The sequence below is a fragment of the Rhinatrema bivittatum genome, chromosome 2, assembly GCF_901001135.1.
Source record: "Rhinatrema bivittatum chromosome 2, aRhiBiv1.1, whole genome shotgun sequence".
Taxonomy (NCBI): domain Eukaryota; kingdom Metazoa; phylum Chordata; class Amphibia; order Gymnophiona; family Rhinatrematidae; genus Rhinatrema; species Rhinatrema bivittatum.
In genome coordinates this window covers 604,412,396-604,420,578 of record NC_042616.1, presented here as the reverse complement: position 1 = coordinate 604,420,578, position 8,183 = coordinate 604,412,396, and the positions used below count along the sequence as shown (strand labels likewise).

Sequence of the window (8,183 nt, the reverse complement as noted above, 5' to 3'; positions counted from 1 at the left end):
CCCAGGTAAGAGCAGGACCATACAACAAGGAAAGGGTATACATAATCCTGAAACGATCAGAAAAAGACAACTAGCTGTAGCTGGAATTGCATCTTGCAAACAATGAGGAACCTTCTGCATCCCACCTGTATCATGGATTCCATGGTCTGTATCATGGATTCCATGGTCCAGATGGGTACTGGTGCAGGGTTCACCAGATCTGGTACTGGGACTGGGTCCAGACATTGGGTTTGTATCATATCTAAGTGTTGGGACAAGATCTGTAGTAGCCCAATTATCCCCAATGAATGTCGGTATATAAAACTGTTAAATAAATAAATAAGCAAGTTGCTAATGGGGTTGTTGTATAAACCTGTTCAGAAGACCATTTAATTCAATTTTTGTTCCTGCATTTGGGTGGCTAATGCAGCAATGGTCCAACACAGAGACACGTTCACCAAGCTCATGGCCTCAGCAACCTGTTGCAAGCATCATAAGCATGTGCTCCTCTTGCTGTAGCACAATTCATGCAACCTCAGGGGCACAGCTTTAAGGTCTGCGTCGATGGTGGGTGAACGAGTCTGGGCATGGGCCAGGCTATGACAAAGTCCAGGAGGTTAAGACTATGGTCAGATCCGAGGAGCAGTCTAAGGCTGGAACCCAGAAAAGGCTCTTTTTCCATGTCCTTTGCTGCTTCTAGACTCCTTCCCTTCTTTCTCTCTCTCCTTTACTTTGAATCTGCTGCTGCCGGAAGAATATGATAAGAAGTTCCGTGTTAGTGAAGCAGGTCATGTGAAAGCATGATTGTATACTTGATGTAATCTGCACTTAATGCCATGCTCCAGGTGCTGTGATTTTTTTCTTATTCATTGACTAATAAATAACACTCCAGCTATCACACTTTACATACCAGCAGAATTCCTAGTTATCTCATTATTGTTCATTTGCATGCTGATTGCCATATTTACATAGGCTGCTGTAAAAATATTATCATGGCTGCGATATCCTCATTTACTGCATCTTGACAGACACCACAAATGGTTATGCACTTGGAGCAAGGTGTTTATCATAGGGTAAAATGGCTTTTCTGCATGATATCCGTCTTATTGCACTTTAAGCATCTATGTCTAAATTAGTGCTGTTTCCCGACTGAGCAGTATTTTACCTAAAAGGATCTGAGCAGTTTTCTAAGGTGCAGCTTGCAAATGATTTCTGTAAATGGAAAGAGAAAGTACAGCACATTGTCACAACTAGAAAACTACAGTTATTTTCCATATTAGTGATAATCTAGATTACAGTCTTAATGGCTCACTTATGCATAGTACTTTATTAATGATTCTTATTTTTGGAAACAAGAAAGTAGAGTAATGTGACGTGACTTTTAGACTGCATTAATGATCTTCTCAAGTATCACATTAGTGACCTTGTATTGTACTGTATTAAGAGCTACTTATAATTTATTTACAAACGCTGTATCACATTAGTAACATATGCATTGCATCTAGTTTCTTCAAGACTAACATATGACTATCAGAAAAGACCAGTGCTGAAATCTTTGTGGCACATTGGTAATATTTATTTTTAGTCAGTGTCTTTTGTAAATAAACATATTCCAAATATACTGTGTCATGCTATTTCTCTGTCTTCAATTACCAATTTAGGGCTTTATTCACTCCAGTTGGAAAAAAGAAAAATTATCAGCAAAAAGTTATTTGCCAAGTCAGGTGACTTAAAATATTTGTATCCCACATTTGGAAAAGGCAGATGAGAAGTAATGTCCATCTTGAAGAAGTTGAATAACCCTCTATTACATGTTCTTTTAGGCTGGCCCCCACTCTCCTGCTCTGAAATGCATAACACGTTAGCAGTTTCATTACAATACCGTATGTATGAACATTGCTATATTTTCTTGGACACAGTCAAATTCTTAATGCTACCAATATCTGGAACAGGATACAGGAAGTGGATGGAGCATGCTAATGGTATGATATCTGTAGAAACTAAGTGCAAGAAGATAAAAATGCTTCATTTACATAGTAAGATAGCAATAAGGTAGATGTCGGCAGACAAGGACAATTTGGCATACCCAATCTGTATTAATATAGCTGAGGATATCTCCCAGCTCTTAGTCATAAAACGTTGACTGTAAATCCTGTTCTAGCTGTAGCCAACCTTCCTTACTTTCAAGGTCGGGTTTACCTTCTGGACGACTCTAGGTGAGGGGGTGGAGTGTCTCTTTAAAGGATGTGATGGAATGTGGGAGGCCCCCCTCAGGAAAGCATTGCAGTAAAATGGGACATATCTTCCTTTATGGGGTTGCCCTCTCTCTCTGATGCCACTCACCCTAAACAGCAGTGTTCTGTTGGATCTGCTCCCTTAAAAATGCACCGTGCAGTGCTCCAAATACTACCGGCCCACTCCTGTCCTTTTAAGAGGGTGGATCCAACAGATAATGCTGCTTATATTGAGTGGCACTTAGATGAAAAGCGCCGCCACAAAAGAGGAGGAAAAGCTGCCTACACTGTCTAGTCAGAACCTCATCTTCTTATCCTTTTACTCCCTCCACCGAGCTAAGAATATCACTCTGCTAGCAGCTTACAGGCTTGACTGCCTGCAGGGGATTGTTCCTTCTGCCTAGTTGGGAAGTGTAGCCAAGGTCTGAAGCCTGTGCTGGGAACTTACCACGTCCCCTGAGAGTATACCAAAACCTTGCGGCCATTTCATACTGTTGACCTTGCTTTGTCTTCTTGGTAGTTTGAGATATGCTCTGAAATATTTATGTAACCTGTTCCATACAAAGCAATGAAAGAAACAGCAGAATTAAAACATTCATAGAATATATTTATAAATTTATACAAGCATTTGATTTTCCACCTTTTGTTAAAGGAAGGCTCAAGTTGGATTACGTTCATATATCTCCTGTTCTGATTATCTCCTTGAATATTCATCTTCCTAATTGGATGAATCGACAGTCACTCATAGTCCCAGGCTAATGACAGTAACTAGATTTATTCTGCATGCAGTCCAATAGGCAATTTAATCCCTAAGAAAATTCCCCTACCCCCAAGGAAATGTACCTTACCAGCCCCAGGAATAAATCCTTCTCAGGATCAGTCCCAACCCTTTTGAACTCTTTACCACCCAGGCAAGCTCCCTATCTCCTAGCTTTCAGGAAGCCATTAAAACCTTGACTCTATGAAGCAGCCATCAGACCGGAGGAATGAACCATCTCACAAAATCTACTGTCAAAATAGCATCACCTCATTTACAGGTTCATACAACCCTTTAGTCAATCCCTATCTTCTAGATCCCCTGTTTAAATAAACAATTGCTGTGACACAATTGAATCTTTACATATTAATCAATACAATAAAGTGTATGGCTAATTACTGACTTGTAAGAGAAAACTTCAAGAAATATGCAAGGAGTCATGCAGATAAAATTCATACCTTATACAGTCACTGGTCTTTATAATTAAAAATGTTTTATTGTCAATATAAATTTTACATTATATAATAAATTCTAATATAATGTCAATTTTGTTATTTTATACAATGACCAAAATTAAGAACTCTATCTGGTTCTCATACTGGGAATTGAACCCAGGCAACCTAAGTAAGAACCAGAAATCCTAACTACTAAACCATTTAAATCAAACTATCTATAACCCAGAGCTTTGCCTTATGACAACATTTATGTTCTTATGACCACATTTTAATAGTCTGACCAATAAATTACACACTGAAGGAGAACCTGGAGTGATGTAGGACATGATAGGAGCTATGTTTTTAGGTATATTTTAGGACTATTAGATATTTTATGTAGAGAATGACAGTTTTAAGTTTTAAGTTAAATTTTATGTTAGTTTTATAATTTATGATGTTTTATTGATTTTATCTGTTGTAAACCGTTTAGATAGATTTTTGAGCGCCAGTATATAAAAAAAATGTTAAATAAATAAATAAATAAATAAAAATAAATAAATAAAATAAATTTAAAGGCAGGTTTTTGGAAAATGTTAAACTGTCCTTCCAGAAAATGAAAACCACAGGACAGATTTCCAATTCTTTGAAGAATAACTTCAGCTAGTGTACAGCTCAGTCCACTGCATTAGGCCTTGGTCTCATATTGTTCTCATTGAGGTCAAAGCACCAATCACAATAAAAATAAACCACCAATGTTGGCCAGCATTTCACATCAAAACTCCATTAGGGCTACAAATGAATAAAACCATTATGAGAGGATAACAATTTTTCAATAGTCCACAAAATTTTAACTTAAAAATTACATACATACAATTTATAGTGGTCAGCAGTTTTACAATGGAGCATCTACTCTTAATGTGATCACATCAAACTACCCACTTTGAGGCTACAACTGAACAGAATATTTATAAGAGGAGCACAATGTTATAACAATATAAGTGGTTACATCCAAACTTGCATACTTACAATGTGTTTAGTCAGCAGTTTAAAAATGGAACATTTGCTTTCAATAGAACTTTAGGAAAATCCCCCACATGCACAGTGTATATATACCAGGACACGCACTGGTTGAAATTGCTCCAATGAATTCAAAACAACACCCAATGGTCAACAATTATAATTGTTGACCATTGGGTGTTTCCAAGGAGTCAACAATTCCACCCTTCTACTTTGACAAGACCCTCGTCCTTCTCAAAGAGAGCGTTAAAGACCTGGGTGTTTGGTTAGACACTGACCTAATCTACAAAAAACACATCTCCACAAAAATAAAGGAAGGCTTTCACAAACCTCAAATAATAAAACATCTAAAACCCCTACTCCACCCCCATGATTTCAAAACTGTCCTTCAAGCCCTCATTTTTTCAGGTTTGGATTACTGCAACTCCCTATTGATCGGCCTTCCAAAATCTTCCTTGAGACCCTTGCAGCTCCTTCAGAATGCTGCAGCCAGAGTTCTAACAGATACAAGAAAAGCTGATCACATTACACCTGTTCTCAACCAATTACAGTGGCTCCCTATTGAAAAAAGAGCAGAATTCAAAGTCCTCACCATACTCCACAAAGCAATATACAATGCCGACTATTCCGCCTTTGATGACATCATTCACATCCATTGCTCCCAACGTACTACACGAACCGCCAGCAAAATTAATCTAGTGATTCCCTCACTTCCACAGGCTAAATTATCCTCCACCAGAAACAGAGCCTTTTCCATCATCGGCGCAAAGCTCTGGAACTCGCTTCCTCATTGCCTCACCAATCAAGATAACTTAAAATCCTTCAAAAAAGACTTAAAACCCTGGCTTCTCAGCCAATCTTTTAAAGATAGCACTCAATGACTTTAAAAATTCTTTATATTCTGCCATTTTTCAATCTCCCTGTTACAATGATACAGATGCCCTTCAATGCTTCATGAGTTATATGTACATCTATTCAGGGTTCTATCCTGTGTTATCTTGTTATACATTCTCCTGTTGTATTTACTTTCGTTAATTTTAAATTGTAATCTTCATACATCGTTCTATGTAACATGTTGTTTCTGTATGTAAACCGGAGTGAAGGCAACTCTGCTATACCTCGGTATATAAAAAAAATGCTAAATAAATAAATAAATAAAATTACTTGATCAATCATTTGAGATTCACCGCCAATCTGCTTATGCTAATTCCTACATTGAAAGAGGTCCACTCTATGGCTGAATTTAATACTTGGGACTGAATTGTGTTTAAATGAATACCCACTTCTGCTCAGGTTGTGTCAAGAAATGATCTCTGTCTCCTCCTCTGGTGTCACATTTAACCCTATCAATTACAAAGAAACATAATGAAGAAAATTCATGTTTTTTATCCATGCAATGCAGAACAAGTGGGGCCTCGTTTTTATGTTCTTCTTATATAGCCCTTATGCTCTAATACACGTGTTTAAATTATCTTACTGTTTTACTTACATAATAAAAGATTACAATCACAGAGTACTCCATAGACAACATCATCTGTCGAATAAATGGTAAAGTGTTTCAATTCATAAATTTGATTGTCTGTAGGACTGATAAAACGTTGAGTCTGATATGTATTCACTCATATAGAACAGGTGCCACACTTAAAGTGTCCCCTCAAAACTTCTCCACTTAAACTCTGCACAGCTGGCAATGAGGCTGGAGAAACTTATTCTTTAACGTTTTTAGACCTAGTGCATGCAGTCCTGATTCTTTGATTTTTAAAGCATGAATGAAGCTGTAATAATGGACAATATTTATGAACAATCTTCATGATTTTAGGCACTACAGAGGAATATCTTACCGCAAAGTTCATAGCCTCTTCATCATATTGATTGGATGACAATGGAGTTAACAATAAATCTCTGAAAAAAATCATATAAATGTGCACCACTTTCTAAAATTTGTATGGATATCCTCTTTCTAATATTTTTTGCAAAAAAGATATGAGATTGCACTTTAAACTCCCTGATGTTTGAACATTTTGTTTTAATTCTGAAAAACTGAGAAAATGGGAGACTCTGAGATGTGGAGGATAAAAACTTGAAAAGTTAAAAAAAACTTGATTCCATCTGTTGGCTTTCAAAAAAGTGTGGTTTCAACTTCATTTTCTGTGCCTTTTTTGACCATCAGAATTAGGAAAGACATGGAAGAATAATCTTTGGACATTGAGAACTGAATATGCTCATCACACCTATTCAACCAGCACAATAACGAATTTAACTCAATTTCTGTTCCTGACCCTAACCCTAACATGAAGACATCATCTATGTATCACTTCCATAATCTAATGTCCTTAAACTGAGACATGTATAGATTCACTACAGAGGGGGGCCATTGTAGCCCCCATCACTGTACCTGAAATCTGTTGGCAAAAAGTCCCTTCAAAAATGAAAAGAAATTTGCCTAGGCAATAGTTGCCAGCTGCAATATAAAGCTAGTGAGAATATCATGAGATCGTGGGTGAACCTATAAATATTAATTAATCACCAATAAAGCCTCATGTTGTGGGATGGAAGTATATAGTGAATTTACATCCAAAGATACAAAAATGTAATTAGTACAATCATCTTCTATATCTTGAATAATTTGCAAAATAATAAGTGGTATCTCTAATGTATAAAGTTGTTTCGAGAAACAAAAGGTTTAATGAAAAAATCAACATACATAAATAACCTTTCTAACAAAGAATCATTCGCTGATATGAATGGTCTACCTGGTGTTTTTTGTAAAATTTTATGAACTTTGGGTAAAATATAAATAGTTGAATCTTTAGGAAATTTTGGGTTTAAGAAATCATGTTCTTTAGATTTCAAAAAACAGATGATAAAGCCCCCTTACAAATTTTCTTAATCTCATTCTGTGAGGATGAAGTGGGATTCAATCTAAGAACCTTATAGCACCTGCTATCTTGAAGCTGCCATACTATCGCTGCCACATAATCAGTACAGTCTAAAACACCAACTGATCCGCCGCTATCAGCTTGCTTAATGACAATGGATGAATCATTTTTTTCAGGGTTGTTAATGCTCTCCTTTTTGATGCAGCCTTATTATGGAAATGATGGTATTGTGCTCTATGATCTCTTTCTAACGCTTCCACATCATTTAAAACCAAATAACTAAACATGTAAATGACAAAGGAAACAGAGGAGTCCAATTGGAAGAATTTCTTACAACAGTTGTCGAAGAGCTAGAAGATACTGTCTGTGAAAACTACAATTTGATGGAAAGCTGATGAATAAATCGTTAAAGGGGTCATGAAATGTAAAGGGTTCAAAGGATATTCCTTTGAACAAAACTCTCTCTTCAGTATCAGTTAATAAACGATCAGATAGATTGATAACTACTGAAGTTACCGGTTATTTACTGCTGTTGATCAGGTCCAACGTCTCTGGGGAAGAGAGTCTGATCTCTGACCTCTACAAATTCCTCAGCATCTTCTTTTCACTCTGGATCCCGACACTAAAAAAAAATTGTCTGAAAGGAACTGAAAAAGATGCCTGTCCATCTAGAGCCTGAAGAGGAAGAAGAAAGATCAAAAGAAATATCTGTCTTTTTTCTTATTATAATTTGACCAACGAGTAGCAACTCCCTTCAGGGCACATAACTAATGTGTATTTTCAGGGGCTGCTCTGACTAGCAATGCCATCCCATGCTTGTCTCTCAGTCTCTGGGGGAGGGGGGGATTCTTTTTATGGGGGTAAGCTCTCGCTTGTGGCCCAG

General features: G+C 37.0%; 1 long non-coding RNA gene across 1 annotated transcript; it reads right to left on the bottom strand.

Moving 5' to 3' along the window:
• Positions 1 to 361: 361 nt before the first annotated feature.
• LOC115086225 lies at positions 362 to 7,967 on the bottom strand. The gene is made up of 5 exons (XR_003855172.1): positions 7,817 to 7,967; positions 5,705 to 5,764; positions 2,662 to 2,764; positions 1,145 to 1,191; positions 362 to 723 (listed from the first exon to the last, which is right to left on the bottom strand). It is a non-coding gene; the product is annotated as an uncharacterized LOC115086225 (long non-coding RNA).
• Positions 7,968 to 8,183: the final 216 nt, after the last annotated feature.